General features: G+C 43.3%; 1 pseudogene; it reads right to left on the reverse strand.

The window, feature by feature from the left end:
• Positions 1–2798: 2798 nt before the first annotated feature.
• On the reverse strand, positions 2799–2916 carry LOC126189879 (5S ribosomal RNA; annotated as a pseudogene).
• Between the last annotated feature and the right edge of the window lie 7344 nt (positions 2917–10260).

A 10260-nucleotide genomic window follows, 5' to 3' on the forward strand; every position in this document is an offset into this window, starting at 1 on the left:
TGTTGGTGCGGGAACCGAGTGATTTATCCAACGTCCGAAAAAACATGATCGTTGGCATACGGGCCAAGGGTTGAAGTATTTCCGAAATACTAAGTCTAAAAACCGTTCACATGCCGTCATGATTAAAGTATACGTTGTATGACGAAATGGTGCTATCCCTGTTAGCCGGCCGGAGTGGCCGTGCGGTTCTGGGCGCTACAGTATGGGTCCGAGCGATTGCTACCGTCGCAGGTTCGAATCCTGCCTCGGGCATGGATGTGTGTGTTGTCCTTAGGTTAGTTAGATTCAATTAGTTCTAACTTCTAGCCGACTGATGACCTCAGAAGTTAACTCGCATAGTGCTCAGAGCCATTTTCTTTTATCCCTGTTAACGGAGGCGCACAACGAGCCATAGGTGTGAATGACGGCTGCGCCATTGTGTACGGATCAATAGTCGCACAACTGACCCAGATAAACCAAGGGACTACCATCAGGGGCCTCTTCAACGACCGGCAGGGAACATTGCTGCGTATGTGCCTCCGTTACAGGCGCCTCGTAGACGTACCCATGCTGACTGTTGTTCATCGGTAACGATGGATGAATTTTTCACACCAGTACTGCAACTAGACGTCCTGAGACACGTGTAGGGCGGGAAACTCTGAATGCTCACAAGGAGGGAGCGTTATAGTCTGGGGAACTTTTTCGTGCATTGCTTGGGTGATCTCATGATTCTGCAAGCCACAGTGGATCAATACAAGTATGCACCTACCCTTGGGGGCCATGTCCACTCCTACAAGCACAGTTTTTCCTCGATGACATCAACCAACAGGACAATGCAACGTAGTACACACCTCGCAGTGTAGGCCCTTGGTTCGAAGAGCACCAATGTGACTTTACCGCACTCCCCTGGACACCACTCTCCCCAGATTGAAGCCCAATTTAGAACCTGTGGGACCACGTCTATCGGGCTGTTCGCGCCATGGATACTCAACCGAGAATCCTAGCGCACACTGGAGTCGGCATGGTTACACATCCCTGTCGGTACCTTTCAGAACCTCACTGACTCCTGTACGTCCCCCAGTGATCCGCTCTGCAAAAGGTGATTATTCGGGCTTCTGACAGGTGGTCACATTATTGTGATCAGACAGTGTGTGTCCATCCCACAGCACACAAACAACCATGCGTCTGACACTTCCTGCACAGACTTTACAGAATTCCCATGGATGAACATAGCAACACGCAAAAAAACAAACATTATCAAGCATTAGGTCACATAAAATTATTACCGCCTAAGCATTGCACACAAACTGAAGCACGAAATAAAAACGCAAATGGTATAAAACATATACAAAATATACAAAAATACTACAGACGCCATACCAGAAATGATCACACATACAAGTACACAGAAAATACACATGATGAGGAAACCACAAAAAACACGAAAATATGGCACACACTGATATTTGATAACAAAATAACGCACAGAATAGGACACATCATCAGGAAATAAGAAATAGGTTGGCATACAGAACAAACAAAACTCTAAAACTTCCGATAAAGATACATAGAACATTTAAGACCATTGAAAACTGAAAGTTCATTGTCCGCATTTTATAGTATATCTTGACAATAATTCATTGTGTCTGGCCGTATAATATTTGTTAACCTATTTCGTCACGTGAGAGTCAAGGAATACGTTTAAGCATTGGTTAAGGTGCTACGCACAGCCCGGCATAAGAGAATCATTGCGTCATTCCAGTCTTTCATTAGCCACATGCTAAAAGAATTAAATTATATTCCCTCTGTTCTTCTTTGACCTCGAGCTAGATAAATCGTAACAGTATCGTCCAAAGACACCCATTTTGTCACGAATGAACTGTAATTACAGTGCATCAGAAAAACTATTTGTGAAATGTAGGTATAGTCTTTCAGGCGAAAATGCCTAAGTTTCGTACGAATTAATATTTTAATTAGAAAGGTCGTGATTACTCAACATCTACGTTTTCCTTTCCGGCAAGCGTTAGTAAATGAACGTGGAATGGTATCGTCAACAGCTTATGGTCTGGTCCAACGCGGCTCGCAGCTTCGGACCAGGCTTTAAATTCTACTACTGGCCTAAAGAAAGATTTAATTATGTATACGTCGACTGAACATTGTGTGCCGTTAGCTGAAACCAATCGATACGCATAGCACTACATTCCACACGCAGTACAAATTTTCAGGAGAACAATAACAAAGACGTGAGTGTTTCTTTAGAAAAATCTCACACATTCTGATCGAACAAGACATTTCGATCAGAATTTTCCGACCAGGTTATTGAAAACAATTACCACCCAACTACCATGGAAACGGCCCTCCAGATCTTAAGAGATAGTAATTATTCCTGTCATTTACTATAAACGCCTCCCAAACAGACCATGAAGGCCCAACGGTACAGACCGGCCGCCGTGTCATACTCAGCCCATATGGCGTCACTGGATGCGGATATGGATGGTTCAAATGGCTCGCAGCACTATGCCACTTAACTTCTGAGGTCATCAGTCGCCTAGAACTTAGAACTAATTAAACCTAACTAACCTAAGGACATCACACACATCCATGCCCGAGGCAGGATTCGAACCTGCGACCGTAGCGGCCGCTCGGCTCCAGACTGTAGCGCCTAGAACCGCACGGCCACTACGGCCGGCGCGGATATGGAGGAGCATGTGGTAAGTACACCGCTTTTCCAGCCGTATGTCAGTTTCGGAGACCGGAGCCACTACTTATCAATCAAGTAGCTCCTCAGTTTGACTCAAAAGAGCTGAGTGCACCCCGCTTGCCAACAGCGCTCGGCAGACCCGATGGTCACCCATCCAAGTGCTAGCCCAGCCCAACAGCGCTTAACTTTGGTGATCTGGCGGGAACCGGTGTTACCACTGCGGCAAGGCCGTTGGCCTGTCGTTTACTGACAATAGCAAAAATTTTCGCATACGAAAAGCTATCACGAGGAGCAAGAATGTTAGCTAACGCAAAACAGTACTCAGCAATTACAACAGTATTCAACTCAGCTATCAAGCAGCACCCAGTGAACTTGCACACACACACATACACTGAAACAGACCCAACCACGCACACACACACACAAATAAATGGAAACCTAACAGAGAAGAAATTAAAACGTTGCAGTCGGCAGTCGAATACAGATCGTTTAAACCCATTGTCAACAGCGTATCACAAAAGTAAATGTGCAATAAAATGTGTGTGCAAGCCACAGCAATATAGTTACAGAATGGATCAGTAAACGAAGTTATAAATCTTCAAATTGTTCAAATTGCTCTAAGCACTATGGGATTTAACATCTGAGGTCATCAGTCCCCTAGACTTAGAACTACTTAAACCTAATTAACCTAAGGACATCACACACATCCATGCCCGAGGGAAGATTCGAACCTGCGACCGTAGCAGCAGTGCGGTTCCGGACTGAAGAGCCTAGAACCGCTCGGCCACCGCGGCCGGTTCCACAACCGCAGTGACGGAAAAAATTTGCAGTGCCAAGAAAGAGGGGCGCGATATAAACCAAAGTTGATAGCCGTGTTTCTACATCTTAACGTTGATGCTCGTTCAGATATCACGCGAGTCACACAAGAGTAGCGCTACTAGCGCCACTATGACCATGCAATCAGTTTTGCCTACGCTGTATTGGTTGTGAGCGTTAGCTAACGTTGAGACTGGATGTGGTGGGTTGATGCCTGGCAAGAATGCCTTTAAGGCGACGAAGATCCCATTATCAAAACCTCGCTAAGTTTCAACGAGATCGTGTAATAGGGCTACAAGAAACTGGATAATCTTTCTTGCGATAGTGCAGAAATATTTGGCGAGAATGTAGCCACTGTACATGATTTCTGGTAGAGGTCGTCACGATAATGTACGATAAGGAGACTTGACTGCAGACGGTGACGTGGCATTATCTTGAAGAAAGTCGATCGTGTTCGGCATATGGCTGTGGTGCATCGTACAGCGTCTGCAGGAACAGTTTGGGCAGCAGTTTCCACCACAGTGACACAACGAACTGTTGCAATTCTGTTACGTACAGACATATCCAAGCCAGACGCCTTGTAACGTGCATTGCACTGACCTCGAAGCACCGTCACCGTGGTGGCAAGCGAGAGCTTATTGGAGAGCACGGTGGAGGTCTGTTGTGTCTTCTGATGAAAGCTGGTTCCGCCTTGGTGACAATGATGCCCATCTGTTGGTTAAGAGGATGCAAGGTTAGTACCTGCCAACAATCTGTTTGCTGCCTAGACGCACTTGACGTCCATCTGGAGTTATGGTTCAAATGGCTCTGAGCACTATGGGACTTAACTTCTGAGGTCATCAGTCCCCTATAACTTAGAACCACTTAAACCTAACTAACCTAAAGACATCACACACATCCATGCCCGAGGCAGGATTCGAACCTGCGACCGTAGCGGTCGCGCGGTTCCAGACTGTAGCGCCTAGAACCGCTCGGCCAATCTGGAGTTATAGTCAGGGGTGCTATTCCGTATAACAGCAGGAGCGCTCTCGTGGTTATTCCACGCACCCTGACTTCCAATTTGTAAACAGTCTGCTAGCTCGACATGATGTGCTGCCATTCATGAACTGTACTTCGGGGTGTGTTTCCCAACAGGATAACGCTCGCTCACAAAGCGCTGTTGTAACCCAACATACTCTACAGAGTGTTGACAAGTGGCCTTCGTTTGCTCCATCACCAGATCTGTCTACAATCGAGCAGATACTGGACATTATATGAGTATGACGAGGAGTCATCCACAACCAGCATTAACCGTCCCTTTATTGACCGACCAACTACAAATGGCATGGGACTTCCACCCAGAAACTGACAACCGGCACCAGTACGACGCAATGCATATACGTTTGCACGCTTGTATTCAACTTTCTGGCGGTTACTCCGGTTATTAATATAATTGATGTACAAGCATTTCACATTTGGAATGGTTTATCTCACACTTACATGAGCCTGTTGCGGGCTTTCATAAAAGTAAACGGCGTGCGTGGCCCTCAACTACGCACCCTCTGACTCAGAGTTGCAATATTAAAAGTTTTCGATGATTTCGTTGTCTAGGAGCTGGGGTACGTAGTTGCCACTTTACAAGCCAAATACTGCTGAGTCTACAATATACCTTATGAATAAACACGTGAATCGAATGGTCGAAGGTTCCTGTCACTCGGCAATTGCAAATGAAACGTAGTAATTTATAAATGAAAGATTGCAATTTAATAAAATCTGCAGGTAGTACCTTAATGTCTTTAAATGAGGAGTAGTACAATAGAAGTATATTTCTGCAAAACACTCGTTGGTGTCGATGGTCCAGCAATTAAATAAAATATAAGTTGAATAACGGGGAAACAATAGATTCCTACTTGAGGTAACCAGTTATGAACAACAACGTAGCTCGCGAGATATTCACGTCTGAACGCGTACTACATCTTCACTGCAGAAGCCACGGAAATGACACAAGAGCACAGGTCGGCACTCCGAAATATTTCTCTCCTCCGCGACCGCGCCGACTGTGCTTCCGTCCCACCGTCGCGCCCAGCGCTTCCCGTGACCTGTGCCGTACCGTCCAGAACTGCCGCACTTCCCGTACCACCCCCGAACTGCCACGTGTCCTCTCCGGAACCACGACGCTCCTCCCCACTTCCATATAGTCTCTCCACGTGTCCTTTTTGCAACGATCGCTGTGATTGGCTAGAGCGCTCCCGTCCTACCTTCAAGCCAATGCATACTCACAAACATAATGAAACACATACGAAATATTGGATTTACATTTAAATAACCTTAAATTAAGTAAATATACGGCTAGACCTTAAACACGCTCTAACACACATTATTAAATACATAAACAAATTAAATAAACATATATCAAAGGAATAGTAACAAAAGGTAGGTCAGTAGCTTAATGTCTGTGCTTTCAAAACCACAGTAAATATTTAACCAGTTTCTTCATGAATAGTACACATCGGATGTAAACAAAGACATAGATGAATAAATATATTTATAAGCATGCTGCTACCGTTTTTTCGTGGAGCTGTAGAGTACTTATGACCTGACGCGATCGATAGTAATCGGCCACTTTGACCTCCTATAACTCATGTAATATTCACGTTACGTGTCTGTAATTTACACAAATTTAGGTTTACACTAATCGCTTTCTAAAGACACGGCGATCGACGAAATCGGATGAAGCACTTACATTTTGGAAATTCGTTGCTGGGTGTTACTTGTATAATTTACTGTCAGATACTAAACTTTAAACTGATAAAGATATTGAAAATATGATTACACCATCAGAATCGTCGTGCAATTAATGGTAATGTACATGTTTCTTTTTGAGGTATCATGATTCATCTGGCTACTATTAATTTCTCCTACGAGCTGTGAATTGTCAGCTATTATGGTTTCACAAAGTCCGCCATCTTTGGCACTCCTGGCACAGACATCTTCATCGACACAAAGCACCGTCGTGGTCACAGCGTCAACATCGAATTCCCAGCCATGCAATCGGGCTGGACCCCTTTTGCTTCAGCCCGCGCCCACCGAGCGGCCTGTGCGGCCACTCCAACTCCGAACTTAGAATATTTTGAGGGCGCCACAATTCGCCCCTTACCTCACACTGAGATCTTGCGATGTTTGTCACTTAAATATGTATCCTTGACAAATGTATTCGCGAAATTCCACTGCCCTACATTAATAAATTTTTGGTGTTGCGGTTTTTTTTCCGTCAGTGTGTAAACACGAAACTTCCCCAATTAGATTCCCAAACCAAAACCTAAATAAATTTTAAGGATGCTGTTAGGTCACTGTGAACATACGAATAATACTACGATATTTAGTAGACTAACAATAATCAAATTCAAATGGTTCAAATGGCTCTGAGCACTATGGGACTTAACATCTATGGTCATCAGTCCCCTAGAACTTAGAACTACTTAAACCTAAGGACAGCACACAACACCTAGCCATCACGAGGCAGAGAAAAGCCCTGACCCCGCCGGGAATCGAACCCGGGAACCCGGGCGTGGGAAGCGAGAACGCTACCGCACGACCACGAGATGCGGGCACTAACAATAATCAATCACAGCACAGGATAGGTCGGGCGTAGCTATGGTAGGCGTTGAAAAAGTGTCAGATGACACTATTTTATCAGAATGATCTAGAGGTTATGTTCTAAGTAAAATAAACCAATGTAGACGTTTCTCTAACATCCTGTGTACATATGACATGTTGTTTTAACATAGACGTCTAGCTGATCTCTGTTGGTAGACACAGAGCGCTCGTAATGTAAAAAGGAACACATAGAAAGAAAAAGAAAGAACGTAAATTACATACGTAATCTAAAAAACAGACAACCTAATCTCAACAGAATCCTAACCTAAATATGTAAAATTTGTATGTATACATTTAAGGAACAATAAATGAGAAAAATCCACTGAAGATGCCACAGCTATGGTAAAACGTGTTTGGAAATTAAACGCAAAAAAATTGCGTTCTTGAAATTCGCTCTCTCTTCGGTTCATTAACAGCAAACCAGCTACTGACGAAGAATGAACGTTAAGTATTCACAAGTTACGTTTCTTTATACAGTGTGTTCGGAAATTCCCGATGCAAAGTTCTGGACTTGTAGAAGGGAGTCAGCACGTAATATTTTGCATTGGAATCCATGTCCGTAAACGTGTCGTTTCTATGCTACAATCACGTGCAGACATGTTGGTAACACGACCACTGTTACAAGTAACTGATTATGAGTGAACCAGTGCCTGACTTGTTTTACAGTTCCACCCATTAATACCCAACGAAATTGTTCGAGTTCTCGTTGACGGACTGTCTTCAACGTGATGGGGTACGGCCAGCTACGCCTGTTGACGGTGAAGGTACCCTTTCTCGAAACTGTTGCTTTGTTATGGCGAAAAGGCTATACGATGGAGCCAGACGTTATGGAGGACGAGCTTGATAAAGACGACATGCATCTCGTCCATCATCGTGAGCTCCGTCATTCATGTCGGTGTATTCTGCATGCGTGTACTCAGCCATGTTGCTCTCGAAGGCGACTCGAACAAGGTCAGAGAGGTAGTAAGACATCAAATAACATCAGCTGATCTGACGTAACCTCTCTCACCATGACTACCCTATCGCATACCTACCTAGCAAACATGTTTCCAAACTGGTGGAACATGGAAACGGTACGTTTGCGGGAATGTATTCCTATTTAAAATATTGTGTGCTCACTTCCTTTCACAAGTCCTACAAGTTTGTAACGGGGATTTCCGAAAACCGTGTAGAAGCAATGTTATGAAACTTTTTGAACACAATACATTCAAAGAAGTATGTTGAAGTTCACAGGATGCAGCACTAAAACTGATGCATCTTCCTATATTTCAAGGATACTATCGGTCTCAAACATAATTGCAGTAGACGTATATTATTTACACTGAATGTAGAGTCGTTCCTCAGTTGAATACGAGAAATGTTTAAGCTCACCTAGTAACTCTCCCATGTTGCGGTTTCGATTTCAGTGCAATGAGAGCGTCAGTCTTATTAACTCAGATCATAACTTTTGGTAAAACTGTCCACTTATATTACCATTTAGAACGAGCAAATTATGTGAGTAAGTATCCCACCCCTAAGAGATCAAGTCCGCATTCGCATCCTTGAATATTGTTACAATATCAATTTCACTGCAACTAGTGTCTTCCCGGATTGTTCTGCGTGATATTCTACACTCCCTTGCTTACTAGAGATTTTGGTTTAAACACATACCATGTAGGCTAACGCACTACATCTCTGTGGCCCATATATGATAAATCACCAACTATTTTTGTTTGCACATGAATATTAACTTTGAGCTACATCTGAGTGGACTACCTACTTACATAATAGTAGCATTTGCCGTTTTAAGCTGTAAAATCTTCGACATAGTGGCGTCAAGAGCCGAAGTAAATACTAGCGTACAGTTTCATAGCAGCTGTCTGATTATGTGTATAATCGTTTCTTCAGCGGCCTATACCAGAAAATCTTTACGCACATTTATTAACAAATATTCTTCCTCTAACCATGTTTTCACGGCATTACTGACCATCTATATTAATATTAGATTTCATGCCAATTAATGTTCAATGTAAAATTATTCTTGTAAATCCGACAGACCCAAAATTTTATTCCATCAGACATAAGAGATTCGCTGACTATAACAAAAGGAAACACACGCCAACGGAAAACCGCACACTGTCAACAGTTAAACAATACCGAAACATTGTCAGTCTTCCCACAAAAGAATTTGGTGGATGCCGCAAGCTCCATCATTCAGTGTCGACATCAAAGCACGTTACATTATTCAATAAAATTAACAATACTTGGCTGTTGTGGATAGAGATCGGTGTTCACATGGAACTGGTTTGCGTGATGATACGCTAATACCTGCTACTTCATCAACGGAAGGTGAAAAGGTACCAGTGTTCACTGCACTGTAACTTGGTTCAATATGTATGCTCTCCATCCATCTGGCTAGCGTTTAATATTCTATGTCGCTTAATTGGGTTCCGGAGACTATCTATACCACTCCATTGAGGCTTCCTCATTATATGACGATATACCTGAACCGATACGCGAAGTTAACCTTTCCGCTATATTTGCATGTTTTCACTGTATTATTTAGTAAATGTGTCACGGATGTGCAGGATTAGGGAACTTTCTCATAAAAGTAATTTTCCAGCCATAGGCCTGAGAGAGTTGTGTACTGATTCATTAACATCATATTACACTTCTGACACTGGAAACATGTTGATTTGTCAGCGCCTGTTCTTTTCAGTGAGTCGAGTCATAGTCTGCATTAGCATGGAAAAAAAGTTGTAACACTGACTAGGAATAACGAAAACACCTCATATACCACGTGCGTCCAAAATTTAATCGTTTAGTAAGCAATTTGTGTTTCTCATGACATTAGAATCCGATTTCCTTTTGTGACGGTTGGAAATGGATAGGGATTAACTTACAGCAGCTGTAGTCTGACGACGAAAGAGGAGGGGACAATATGGAGTTATTGAACGGGTAACTGAAAATGAAAGGTTAGACGAATATCTAAAAATAATTAGCCACCGGAACGCTGAAGTTGCTGGAAAATACATACTCGGTAGTTGGAGCGGGACAGGAGAAATAGTACACTAATTATGTAAAATATTTGAGCGAGTAATGGAAAATACTGTTCCCCAAAATCACAAGAGGATGGCGCATTCTTTGAA

The sequence above is a fragment of the Schistocerca cancellata genome, chromosome 5, assembly GCF_023864275.1.
Source record: "Schistocerca cancellata isolate TAMUIC-IGC-003103 chromosome 5, iqSchCanc2.1, whole genome shotgun sequence".
NCBI classification, from domain to species: Eukaryota; Metazoa; Arthropoda; class Insecta; order Orthoptera; family Acrididae; genus Schistocerca; species Schistocerca cancellata.